At 41.0% G+C, this 14,108-nt stretch overlaps 1 non-coding gene across 1 annotated transcript; it reads right to left on the bottom strand.

Annotated features, from left to right (window-relative positions):
* Positions 1 to 13,717: 13,717 nt before the first annotated feature.
* TRNAY-AUA (transfer RNA tyrosine (anticodon AUA)) lies at positions 13,718 to 13,789 on the bottom strand. Its single transcript has one exon. It is a non-coding gene; the product is annotated as a tRNA-Tyr (tRNA).
* Positions 13,790 to 14,108: the final 319 nt, after the last annotated feature.

Raw genomic sequence — 14,108 nt, forward strand, 5'->3', positions numbered from 1 at the left:
GGGGTCCAGCTCTGTGCTAAAAAGCACAGGGAAAAGCAAATGGTTTGGAAAGAAAAGCTGTTGATGTCTTTTTTCACCGCAAAGGTACTTCAAGCTGTAAATGAACACACACAATCTGTGTTTATTTTCTTTTAAATATATTTTTGAAAATAGTCTGTGATCCAAAATATGTGTTTTCAATTTTGCCTGCCATTCCCTGGCCATGAGTGATATATTTTATCCATATTCATAACCACGCACAAACTTTCTATTCATAGCTCACTCTGCAGTATAAATTCTGGCGGCTGGGAGGAATTTCCTTGTGTGGCTGCATCTGGTAATCTTTTACCAGAGGCCTGGCTCTGAATCCATGTTTGCATTCCTCCAATGGCTCAGGTTAAATGTAAAGGAATGAGGAATTTGGGTCTTCCTTCAAAAAAAAGCAACTGCATGTACATATCCTGGGAAGGATAGGACAGTATGTCCGTAAGCTCTTGCTAGCTTCAGGAATGTCTAACCTGATTTCCTGTTATAAATATTTCATTAAAAAAAATCTTTAGAAGTATGCCAGTTCAAACTCAGTGCAGACCTTTCCAGTACCAGCTCTCTGTGGCAGTGGGAAGCCAGCCCCAGAAGGTCATGGGCACTCCCACTGTCCTCCTCACCCTCAATATGAGGGCAAGTCACTTCCCCAGGGGTCTCTTCTGGGTGGTAGAGACCCAGAAGCTGTGGGTGGCAGCCTGGTGTGTGTGCACAACTTGGAGAGGAGGCGTGTTTACTAAGGGATGAACTTCAAAGCCATCTCACAGAGGAAGTATCTTCCCCATGTCCACCCCTGCTTCTGAGAACAAGCTTCTACTTTCAGACAGGAATCTTGGTTGGATCTCCCTCCTTGGAGGTACTACCGCCAGCCCCTTTCCTCTGACTTTGATGAGGTGACGCTGACCCATCACGGGTTCATCCTGGTGCCCACGCTTGGAAGGTACCATGCAATCCGTGTCTGTGGGTTGATATATGAGATGAGCTGGCGTTTGGGAGCAAGAGGAGTTGCCTCCTTGGTTAAACAGGGAGCCCAGGGTGTTTCACTTTTCAGGTCTTCACCCAATCTCATCTTCCCACTTGGCTTTCCTTCCTGGGGCTGCCAGTGAACTCCAACCGAGAGGCTATGAAAACATACACAGGACAGAGAGGCAGAGAAAGGGCACAGGGTGTTCCTCTGGCTTCTTAGTCTTGCCTTTCCATACGTGGCAGTCCTATCCCAAATAAGATAGCCTCCTGCTTCTTTTGATTCACTTTAACTGGGAACACAAGGTCAACTTTGGGAAGGAAGCAAAGGGATGTATTTAAAGCCACTGAAAGCAGCCACAGAACGTTCCTTCTTTCCGAGGGTAAACAGGAGCAGAGTGGGGGTGTCTTTATCACACATTTCCCAGATATAGTTCTCAGGTTTCCCGCAACACAAATCAGGAAAATCCTGTTTTTACTATTAAACTTGGGTTCATTCACGTAGAGTTGTTGCAATCACTGTTTTGAGTGTTTTCAAACTGACTGGCATAAAGTTAATAACATTGACCAAGACCAGCTGTGTCAGCTTAGGCCAAGACATTACTGAATGGCCGATTCATTGATGATATTTATAACTCTTGTCTATAGATAATGTGTCAGCATTATCGGGAAAAAAAAAAGTAGTGAAAGGTTGATCTACATTCTGCACATTCAAAAGATAACTTCATCAATTACTTTCATATTAGCAACTTGGGTATATATCTGTTTCCAGAACACATTTATTCTTTGCTGCACTCCACAATTGAATACTCAGTCATGTACCTATAAAGGAATAATATGGAACTGTGTGCCACACAGAGGGTACAAGATATGGCTTTCTTCCTTAGCAGATAATACAGGTGAGCAAACCAACAATTATGATACAATAGTTTAAAAATAAATTTGGAGATGTGCTTAAGATGCTATAGAAGTAAGATGTATATATCTATGTTGTACTGGGAAGAGGGGTCTGTAAAAAAGTTTCTTTGTGAAAGAAAATTTTGGTCAACTCTCAACCGATGGATAAGATTTACGAGGCCAGGATGAGCTAAGGAGTGCAGTGGATTGTTCTAGCACATGCAAAGGCATACATACATACAGAAGAGTATTAGGAATCTGAAGAACCCATAGTGTACTAGGATTATAGTATGCACCTTGAGCACACCCAGAGGTGAGGTGGAAAAAAGTACTTATTTTTCATGATTCATGAAAACTCTCTGATGCCACTCCATGAGATTTGCAATTATCCTGACATCTTTGTACACACATGACATCCTCACCTTCCTTGGGAAGCCCATGCAAAATTTTATCAGAAGAAGGATCTATAGTTATTTTAGAAAGGATCATTCTGACTGTAATACTGAGGACTGATTAAGAAGACAGAGGCAAAAGAAGGCTCAGGGAGGATATTAAGGAGCTACAAAATTGGGTTTCAAATGAAAAGAACTCTAGAGCTCTGAAGACAAAATATGCTATAAAGTTGAGTGCCCAGTTTGGGAAAAGGGTAAGTACCTGAGTGAGGAAAATGTCAAGAATTGAAAAGGGTTGGAGATTTTACCCTACTTGAGAATTAACAGTTTAACTTGTCATAGTTTCATGAATGCTGAGAGCAGACACAAGTCTCCTGGGTTAGAGACAAAGGAGAGTTTAGTCTTCATAGCAGTAGCGGAAGCCAGAGTATATGCATTTTTGTTCCAGTGCCCTGAGCCTTTGTGTCCACAAGGTGACAGAGAGAAGGAACAGATGACGCCTGCACATACAGATTGCACTGTTGAAAAAGAACCCTGTATTTAGAGCCTGCAATGTTCTCAGGAGCATTAAGCATGCTCATCTTTTTCTCTGGTCAAAGACACTATATATCTCTTCTAAGATTATAAGCAAATCTTCGTGCTGCTACAGAGACACTTAATTCTGTCTTTCAAGACTCTTCACTCTACAAACATTCTTGTAAAGATGATCTCAAACAATGGGCACTCAATGCCTGACTTGCAAGACTTGCAGAAATATAAAACACCCACAGAGAACTGTCTCTCAACAGGAAACACCAGAGGAAAAAAAGGAATTAGAATGCCTTTCAGTTCTGTGACTTGAGCAACTAGGTGAAGAAATTTCAGTAGAAACAGGAGAAGGTTTGGTTTCACGTACGTTTCAAAGCTGAAATGGTAAAGAACATGACAAATGAGTCTTCAGTGTCGCAATCATATGTGACAACGGTTAACCTCTCAATTCGCAAGAAGTTTAGATTTCTCTTCTCAACACTGTAGTGACGAATCTCCCTAACCAGAATAGATCTTTCTGGAAGAAATTCAAAACTGTTACAAACTTTGAACCAATCACCAGCTTGAATATCCTGACATACATGGCCTTCTAAGAAGAATCGGTGAGACTGAGAAACCATTGTTAAGAGCCAAATTAGAAGGAAATGCATAATTCAACCTTTGACATGCTTTATGAGAATTGTAGATCCTACTCAAATTTTTTCTGAGTAGGGAAAGGCTGTTATGCACAGGGCATCCTCCAAGCTAAAAGAAAGACCACTGAGGACTTCCCTGACAGTCCAGTGGTTAAGACTTTGCTGTCCTATTGCAGGGCTCACGGGTTTGATCCCCTGTCAGGGAACTAAGATCTCACGTGCCATGCTGCATGGCCAAAAATAAATAACAAATAAATAAATAACCACTGAGTTTGTGATGAGCTGAATTATTATTCCAGAGACCTTACACATCTGTTTGCACCCTACTGTAGCACGGATTTCTCTGAATTATAATTCTTTGGTCACAGTTGTTCATCCCTTCCAATAAACCACAAGTTTCTAAAACTAGAGAGTGTCTTATTCATCTTTATATTTTTCTCACTCCTACCTTCAGTCTGATTGTTTTATAAATCAGAAATGAGAAATTAATTTATCTTAAGCTTAACCTTTGCATCTTAGAGTCTCCTTTGTCCTCCATACCATGGATCCTGGATAACATCCAATAAGACAAATTATCTTTGGAAATTAAGTAGAATGGTCCAAGCAGTTCAACAAACAAGATATAGGAAATCTTATTTTTATATAATTTCTTAGTTATATATCATTAATATTTTACTCATGGATGAACATAATCCCCCCCAAAAATGAATTACTCTAATCCATATTTCCTTTTCTTAGGTCATAAGGCTTTGGCTACTTCGATGGAACAATAATTGCTTTGTAAAGAAAATAATGACATCATTATATTAATCTACAAATAAGTATAAAATTTTGGTTGCTCTGAATGTTAACAGTCGAATTAACATTTGTCTTGCCTTTAGCCTCTTTAAAGATACCATCTATTTACATGTGTTAATGTTTCTCAGTTGCTATAGTTTGCCTTAGCCCCAAGGATTATGTCACCAAAACCATTACAGCATTATAAAGTGATTTTGGTATTACACAGAGAAAAATCAGTGGCTTTGTATACCACCGTTGACTTACCATGGGAAAATCCAAGATCTCGAGTTTTGCCACTGACTGGGATGGTAATAGTAACCAAAATTGATAGAAAAGAAGGTGAGAGTTTTAATAAAGCTCTCCAATCATTTCCAATAAAATGATTTGGAGCTGGGTTGTGTAGATTTAACAGGATTTTATTAAATCAAACACTTCCCTAAAAAGTTCAACTATTGCATTAGTTTCTGAGGGTTGCTGTAACAACATATTACAGACTCAATGGCCTAAACAACAGAAATTTAGTGTCTCACAGTTCTAGAGCCAGAAGTCTAAGACCAAGGCATCGGCTGCACTGGTTTCTTCTGAAGGTTGTAAGAAAGAATCTCTTCCTTGTCCCCCCTCCTATTCTGGTGGTTTGTCAGGAATCTTTGGCATTCCTTTCCAGTGGTAAAGAATCTGCCTGCTAATGCAGGAAATGCAGGAGACACAGATTCAATCCCTAGGTCGGGAAGATCCCCTGGAGGAGGAAACAGCAACCTTCTCCAGTGTTTTTTTTTTTAATTGGACGCTAATTACTTTACAATATTGTAGTGGTTTTTACCATACATTGATATGAATCAGCCATGGGTATACATGTGTACCCCATTCTGAACCCCCCTCCCACCTCCCTCCCCATCCCATCCCTCACGGTCATCCCAGTGCACCAGCCCTGAGTACCCTGTCTCATACATTGAACCTGGACTGGCAATCTGTTTCACATATAATAATATACTTGTTTCAATGCTATTCTCTCAAATCATCCCACCCTCGCCTCCTCCCACAGAGTTTCCAGTGTTTTTGCCTGGAAAATCCCATGGACGCAGAAGCCTGGTGGGCTACAGTCCATGGGGTTGCAGAATCGGACACAACTGAGCATGGGCACTATCCTATATCTTGTAAACTCCAACCTCTGCCTTGATATTCACGTGGAGTTCTACCTGTGTGTGTGACATTCTCTCCCCTTCTTTTCCAAGTCACTACCTGTGACCTCAACTATTACTTGAAAAATAGGTTTTATACCACAGTATAATCAGAACTTGACTTATCAACATGTTGATCTCCTTCCCTTCAGAAAATAGTCAAATCTCACCAAGAAAATTTTTTAAATATATTTTAATCTAAAAAATTAAAGAAAGGGACAAAGTAAAAAAGAATAATGTTGCTGCAGTAAAATTCACATTCAGGCTAAACTGTAACTCCCATGAGAGCAGGGATCAGATCTGTTGAACCCACATCTTCATACACAGTGAGTTGATGAATGAATGAATAAAAGTAGTTCTTTATTGACATGGACATAGGAAAAGCCCTCAGGTATCTTGATGGAAAAAAGTGAGGGGAAAGGCATAAAACTTTGTATTTTAGTTCCAAGGTTTACATTTGGAAATAAGAAAATCCATGTTCAAATTCCAGTTCTTGCTGTTTCATCCATTTTGAGCTTTGGTGTCTGCACTCGTAAAATGGAGATAAAATCTTTCTGAATTCTTGTGAAATTTAGAAAGAATTTATCTCATCTGCTTAGTATGTAAAAGTACTTCACATATAGGTGGCTGTGGTATTTGTTATTGTTTGCTGTTGCTATGGTTCTACATTCCCCACAAATCCTATACAGCTTGGCACATAGTCGCTACTCAATAAAAGGTTAACTATGGAAAACTGCAGTTTCCTCATGGTTTATGTTGGATGGTCTGGGTCTACTGAATATTAAACTTTAGTATTTCACACTAAGACACTATGGAAGATTGAATAACATCCCCACCACCAAAAAAAAAAAAATGTTGCCCATGTCCCAATCCCCAGAATTTGGGTAGATTACTTCCTAGGTGGCCCAGTAGTAAAGTCAGCCTGCCAACGCAGGAGACATAGGAGACACATTTTCGACCCCTCGGTTGGGAAGATCCCCTGGAGGAGGAAATGGCAGCCCATTCCAGTATTCTTGCTTGGGAAATCCCATGGATGGAGGAGTCCGTGGGACTGCAAAGAGTTGGACGTGACTGAGCATACATGTATGCAAAGGTTACTTTTTCTGACCAAAGGCAGGACTTTGTGGGTATTATGAAGTTAAACATCTTCAGATGAGGAGATTATCCTGGTGGACCCAGTGTAACCACAGGAATCCTTATAAGAGGCAGCAGAAGGGCCAAAGTCAGAGAGGGACAAGGGAGGCAGATTACAGAGGCTGGAGTGACTTTGGAAGACCGAAGCCCAGACTGCTATCACAGAATACCAGAGACTTAAAAGACATACATTTATAGATCTTCTGATATTACAGGGAGTGATTTCATGATGGCTGAGGAAGATAAGTCAGAATTGTGGCAGACTGCTGAGATTACATTCCCTATACAGGCAAGTACTAGTTTTCCAGGCTCTTTGCCCCAGTGTGAGAAGCCAACACCATGGGAAGTCATTCTGTATCTATGCTCCATGCAATCACACTGCTTACACATCTTCATCCCATAATCCTTTTGCTTCTATTAAAATTACATCTTATATGGCTTGCTTGGTATCACAGAAGACTGAAGAAAAAAGAGATACGACGGCCCAGGGTATAGGGGATAAAGGGCAAGAAAGTCAGACGATAAGTGGATGGAGGTGGGCAGGTAGAGTAACCAACACACCAGGAGAGAGCAGTGTGTAAACTGTTCATTGGAGAGGTCTTGCAGAGAAGAGGACAGTGTCCAAGTTCCATGGTGTTTTGTATGGTAGATTCTTCCCAAAGGGAGAGCTGCCAGTATCTCTTTGTTGAATGTGACAAAATCAGACACAGCTAACAGGGCAATAAGAAGAAAAACATGAATGTGCAGTATCCTGGAAATCAAGGGAAGAAGCCATAAAGGGATGATTATTCCTGTCGGATGCTGGTCATATCACATGAAATACAGCCTGAAAGGAAGTCTGAGATTTATAGCTGCTGTATTTAAATGGACCCAATTTATAGTTACTATAAACATCTATTTTATGCCCAGTCAGTGCTAGGCACTCAGGCACATAATATTTTACTTGATATTTTTTGCCTCTTAATTGTAAGTGTGGCTGGTGATGCACCAAATTTTTATTTTCACTGGCATTATTAATTTATGTGTGCATGCTAAATCACTTCAGTTATATCTCTCATTTTGTAACCCTATGGACTATAACCCGCCAGCCTCCCTCTTTGGGATTCTCCCCAAAGACAGAGACTCTTGCCAAGAATACTGGACTGGGTTGCCATTTCCTACTCCAGGGGATCTTCCCAACCCAGGGATCGAACCTGCATCTCCTATGTCTCCTGCTTTTGCAGGCAGGTTCTTTACCACTAGGGTCATTTCTCCTCACCTTATGCAGGCTATATACTAGTTACTATAGATATTTTGTTGTTGCTGTTTAGTCACTAACTAAACAGTCTGACTCTTTTGAGAACCCGTGGACTGCAGCCCACCAGGCTCCTCTATCCATGAGATTTCCCAGGCAAGAATACTGGAAAGGGTCATTATTTCCTTCTTCAGGGGATCTTCTTGACCCAGGGAGCCAACACGTATCTCTTGCAACAGCAGATGAATTCTTTCCCACTGAACCACCAGTGAAACCCACAGACATTTCGGTTTTTTCCCAAACAATTCCCTCCATGTACTTTTCTTCCTCATATTCCTCTGTCTTCACTTTTGTCCATCTAGCCATCCTTCAACCAAACTCAAGTGTCTCTTCTTCTGTAGAAAGAGCCCTCTTTTTTTTCTTTATTTTTGAGTCACATTTATTAGGGGCAACCCTATACTGGTACCTAGCTCCTATTTTCCACACATGATCTCATTTACTGTTCAAAACAACCCAAGGAGGAGGATCCTGTTATTATTCCCATATCACAGAAAAGGACAGAGAAGATAAGTAATTTTCCCATGGTTCCCTTACCATGAAGTTGGAGGACTGGGTTTCAGCCATGTCTGTTGGCTGAATTCAGAACTGGGATCTTAACTTTTTGTTGTTTTTTTTTTTCTTTGCCTCTTTATTTATTTTTTAATTTATGTTTTAATTGGAGGAAAATTGCTTTACAATACTTGTGTTGGTTTCTACCATACAATAGTGCAAATCAGCCGTAATTAGACGTATATCATCTTCCTTCTGAGTCTACCCCTCACAACTATTCCCACACCTCTAGGTCACCACGGAGCACTGGACTGGGCTCCCTGTGTTACACTGCAACTTATCACCAGCTATCGATTTTACACATGGAAGTGTATACATGAGCTTCCCAAGTGGTGCAGGTTGTAAAGAACCCAAATGGCAATGCAGGAGATGCAGGTTCAATTCCTGGGTTGGGAAGATCCCCTGGAGGAGGAAATGGCAACCCACTCCAGTATTCTTGCCTGGAGAATTTCATGGACAGAGAAGTCTGGTGGGCTACAGTCCATAGCACCACACAGAGTCAGGCACCACTGAAGTAACCTAGCATGCATGCACAGTGTATATATGTCAATGCTACTTTCTCCATTCATCCCACTTTTTCCTTCCTTCAGAGAACCTAGAGCCTGTTATACAGAGTGAAGTAAGTCAGAGAGAGAAAAACAAATAGACTACATTAACACATAAAATCTAAAAAAATGGTACTGATAAACCTGTTTGCAGGGAAGGAATGGAGACACACAAATAGAGAACAAACTTGTGGATCTTAACTTCTACATCACGTCCTGTCCAGAGAGCAACTTGCTTCTTCTTCCTGTACTTGAGCACCTTGCTTCCTGTCAGTAGGGTACCTGTAAGATATTTCTTACGCTATTAGGCAATTAGGCACATATCTGCCTCCCAATAGACTCTGAACCTACAGCTTTGCCCTTTTCCTCACTAGTGTATTCTCTGTGCATGGTGTAGGACTAGAATCTAGAAGGATCTACAGTAAGTCCTTAGTGTTTGTTGACATGTTTCTTTTCTCGAGAGGGGGAAAAAAAAAGCCTTCTATGTGTTCTAGACTTAGTATTTAGATTAACAGCAAAGTTTTCTGGTTGTCACATAAAAACAAATTAATAAGAAGTTTCCATCTAGTTTTACCACATACACTCCCAGAGTGACATTTAACTGTTGTGTTTTTTCAGAAAACTTGAGAGTTATGATGGAAAAAAAGCAGAATAAAGTAGATTTTTTTATGAATATTTTGATGCAATAATTTGTAAAAAAAAAAAAAAGAGTACTTATTTTCCAAAATTTCAGGGTTCACAGTAAGTATGTGAAATAAAGCCAAGTATCAAAAGAATGTTTCTCACATTTTTGCCTCCTATGTAATAGTAATGACACTACTAAAATCTATGCTGGGATGTCTGTTTTCAAAGTGATGGAAAATGTGCTTGTATCATTTTGCTTCTCAGGCTGAGACTTCTAGCGCATTATTAAGACAGTCAGCATTTTAATGAAAACTTTATCTGTTGCTGGCAAGACAAGTCTGAATCCTGAGGCTTTAAACAAAAAATAATGTATGCACTTCTGTTTGGTAATGTGTGAAGCATGGTTTGTTTTTCTGTTTTGGGTTTTTTTTGTTTTTTTTTTTAATATCTACCATGGTAAAGAAGCTTCTTTGAAGTTCTGTAGATAGAAACACCACCTCCTATCAGCTCCACCTCCTGATGGGGTATTCTGAGCTGGACTTACCCTAAAAGGTCCCTTCCTGCTGGCAACCCCACATGATAAGATGGTCCTGTGTACCCAACAGGCACCAGCTCTCTCTGTGCAAAGTCACGATGAAGGACTTTTGCTTCAGAAGGTCTGCTGCCTTATAGAAGTGAAAAACACAATCAACCTTAACCACACGGACCCCACAGGGAACATCACAGTGGACAGATGAACTTCGGATGTAATAGGGCATTTACTCCCGTAAGTACCATATGTCAGTTTCAAAAGTAACTAATTTAAATAGAAATCTTTCCAAACAGTATCTTATGTTTTCTTCTTCTTGAACCAGTAATCAAACATCATTTGAGATTTTCTTCATCACTTACTGTCACTCACATGAACATTTCTAAATAAGTTTCATTGCAAGGATATAATGGCTCTGGGGTTTATTAAAACTGATAAGGATTTGGGCCTTTACACTAAACCTATAGATTTTTTTTTTTTCTCATTTAGCTTTTTTCTCATCATTTTCTGTGCATATAGAAGTCAATGACTCACTCTCTTCTGAGCATGTAAAAGTCTGAGCATGTAAAAGACTACAGATCTGAATTGCTTTCAATTTGGAAACCATTTACGTCTATAGCAACCATAGATAAGTTGTGATATGGTAATAACTGTGATGTATGTCTGGTAACAGTAAACAGTTGAAGTGAAGGCCAGCTACGCCCTCCCAGGAATCCCAAAACTGAGCCTTAGTGCCTCGTTGGGTGTGTTTTTAGGAGCCCACAGCTGCTGTACTTTTTAATTTCTGGTTTGCAATTATATTCCCTAAAGGTTACCAAATGGATGAATTCCTTAACAGACCAGGTACTAAAGCACTAAGCTCATTTACCTCATTCCTGTACAATTACTTTTATCTGTAGAGTTCCAAACAGAGCTTGTACTGTGTGGTAAGAGACTGGGTTATGTAACGTAGCCTGGAAGCTTGCATATCCTTTCTCAACCATTTAGCAGATATGTGATTTCAGATAGGTTGTTTGACCTTTCTGTGCCACGATCGTCTTCTCTATAAAATAAAGGAGATGGAAGTACCTAATTCATGGGGTTGCTGTGAAGAGTAAATGTGTGGCATCCACAGCACCATGCGTAGCACATACTGAGCATTCAGTGAATGTTGGCCTTTATTAACATCATGATTGCAAACCTGGAACTGAGTCTCTGCACATGCTCCATATCCATGATCCATCTTAAATTCTACTTCCTGCAGAGACATTTTCTAAATGTAACAGACCTTCTCTTTAAAACAGCAGGAGGACTTTGACCAGCTTTTCTTTTGGTGTTTATCTTGCTGTACTTGCCATTTCAGTTACAGGGAAAAGCTCACAGGATGGCAAGAACCACTGTATTGATCACCAGGACCGAAAGCACCCAAGACTGGTCAAATACTAGCTTTGAGCTGAGACGAGACATATGTGTATTTATGAGGCACCTCTTTCACTCAAAAATTATGTTTCAATTATTTGGGGGGAATATCCCCACTTAATAATAATCTAACAGAGGAACACTTGCCATGAGAGTGAGTAATGTCTACCAGAAAAAATGAAGTTTTCCAAGTGCTGTTTTAGGCTGCTAAATCTCAACTATGCATGTCAGTAGAAACGCCAACCACCTCAAAGAATGTGACTCAGTCATAACAGCAGGACTTTGTCTCACCCTTAGATCTTTCTCTGGAAAAGGAAAACCAATACCCCACAGGGGATCCTCCAGGTTGACTTCCTCAGGGGTTGCCCTGCTCTGGCAATGCTAGTTGACAACGCAGATGGAAAATGTTGAAACACCTGGATGCTCTTCCAAAGACGTCAAGCTGAAGCCTGTGGAACGTTGCTTTGATGTAACTACCCTTCCACATACTCTCCCAGTTCCCTCAAGCGAAGAAGGGAGGAATGTGGATTAAAGGCAGAACACCTGATCAGTGGAAACTGTTTGGATCACTGGTTATAGGTTACAGTCCTGGGGCAGTTCACGGTCTATGAAAATATTCATGGACTGACTTCAAAAATGTGTTATGACTGAAGAAGAAACCTTGCACTCTGTAGGGTGCATACATTGTGTGGTCACTTCTAAAGACCAGAAAGGCATCTTTGAGGGAGGTTTAGAAAGGAAAACAAAGATTCATGTTAGGAGGAAGAGGTGCAAGAAGCAACTCTGTCCTGAAGAGAGGGAGAAACAGCCTCTGGAGAAAATACCACAGGCAGGTCCCAAGTTTCCCTATTTATAAATAAACCTACCATCACTTCCTCACCCCGACTCCAACACCACCACGTCCCCCACCGGCTGCTCCATGCCTCTGCTTTACCTTCTCTGAGGGGGCTCTTTGCGCTTCTAACCTGCCTTAGCCTCTGCTTGTTGCAAGACAACCAAGCTGAACGGGACTTGCGCCATCTTGTGGCAACATCTAAAAACGTTTTATGTGTTTTTTTCTTCTACTCAGTACTTCTAAAGCCTACATGTAGTTCTTCCTTTTCTAAATAAATAAACTTAAAAAAAAAAAAAAAAGATAGCTCGAAGTTTGTTTCAGACTTTTATATAATGCAACTATACTATTTTGTACTCCAGTACCATAGGTCATTATAATATCCTTATTTGTGTATTCTTAGTTTTATGCTCGGAGAAGGCAATGGCAAGCCACTCCAGTACTCTTGCCTAGAAAATCCCATGGATGGAGGAGCCTGGTAGGCTGCAGTCCATGGGGTCGCTACAAGTTGGATGCGACTGAGCGACTTCACTTTCACTTTTCACTTTCACACAATGGAGAAGGCAATGGCAACCCACTCCAGTGTTCTTGCCTGGAGAATCCCAGGGAGGGCAGAGCCTGGTGGGCTGCAGTCTATGGGGTCGCACAGAGTCGGACACGACTGAAGTGACTTAGCAGCAGTTTTATGCTACTGATTAGATGAATTCTGAACTTGCTGAAGTTGAAACCCCGATACTTTGGCCACCTGCTGAAAAGAACTGACTCACTGAAAAAGGCCCTGATGCTGGGAAAGATTGAAGGCAGGAGAAGAAGGGGACAACAGATAATGAGGTAGCTGGATGGCATCACTGACTCGATGGACATGAGTTTGAGCAAACTTCAGGAGTTGGTCATGGACAGGGAAGCCTGGCATGCTTCAGTCCATGGGGTCGCAAAGAGTCAGATACGACTGAGCGACTGAATTGAACTGAACTGAATTTGTTTCACCCTTGAACAGGAAGCAACTGCAGACATAGTACTCCACTTTGCACAAGGAACCTCTGGTGCAGGCTTCAAATGAGGCCGCTGATAACATCCTTCTTGGCTTAACTCAGTTTCAGCAAGCCAACTTCTGTGCAACCATTATCTGTTCTAATCTCTCTCAGTCAAGGATTGCAATGAAAGTTCTACTTATGTAAATAGGAAAGCATCACATCTGATTTTTAATCATATTGAGCTACGGAGAGTTTCCTTCTTGTAATGGTTCTCTCATTAGAACTAGGACACGCTTGTGTGTGTATGTGTGTGTGTGCTCAGTAACTTCGGTCCTGTTTGGCTCTTTGCAACCTTATTGACTGTAACCCACCAGGTTCCTCTGTCCACAGGATTTTCCAGGCAAAAATACTGGAGTAGGTTGCCATGCCCTCCTCCAGGGGATCTTCCCGACACAGGGATCGAACCTGTGTCTCCTGCATTATAGGCAGATTCTTTACCCACTGAGCCACCTGGGAAGCCCAGGACATTCTTCATATTTTCTGAATGATTGTTGCATTTGTGCATGAGAAATTAGTGAGGAGGAAGACTCATTGCTGAATCCAGCAAGCTTCCCAAGCACAGAAGGTACTGTGATCGATATCACTCTTGTTGAACACATTAGAGGCAGACATGCTAGGACACCCTCAGTTGTGTGATGTCAAAGAAGCGTTTGCTGCAGGCTTTGGCTTGAAAAGCTTTGAAACATTCCCAGCTTTGCAGGGGTATTATTATATTTTCCACATAAAATGGATCCACTTTTTTATGCTGCCAAAAATGTGGTATACAGGAAAGACA

This window comes from Bubalus kerabau, chromosome 9 (assembly GCF_029407905.1).
Source record: "Bubalus kerabau isolate K-KA32 ecotype Philippines breed swamp buffalo chromosome 9, PCC_UOA_SB_1v2, whole genome shotgun sequence".
Classification (NCBI taxonomy): domain Eukaryota; kingdom Metazoa; phylum Chordata; class Mammalia; order Artiodactyla; family Bovidae; genus Bubalus; species Bubalus kerabau.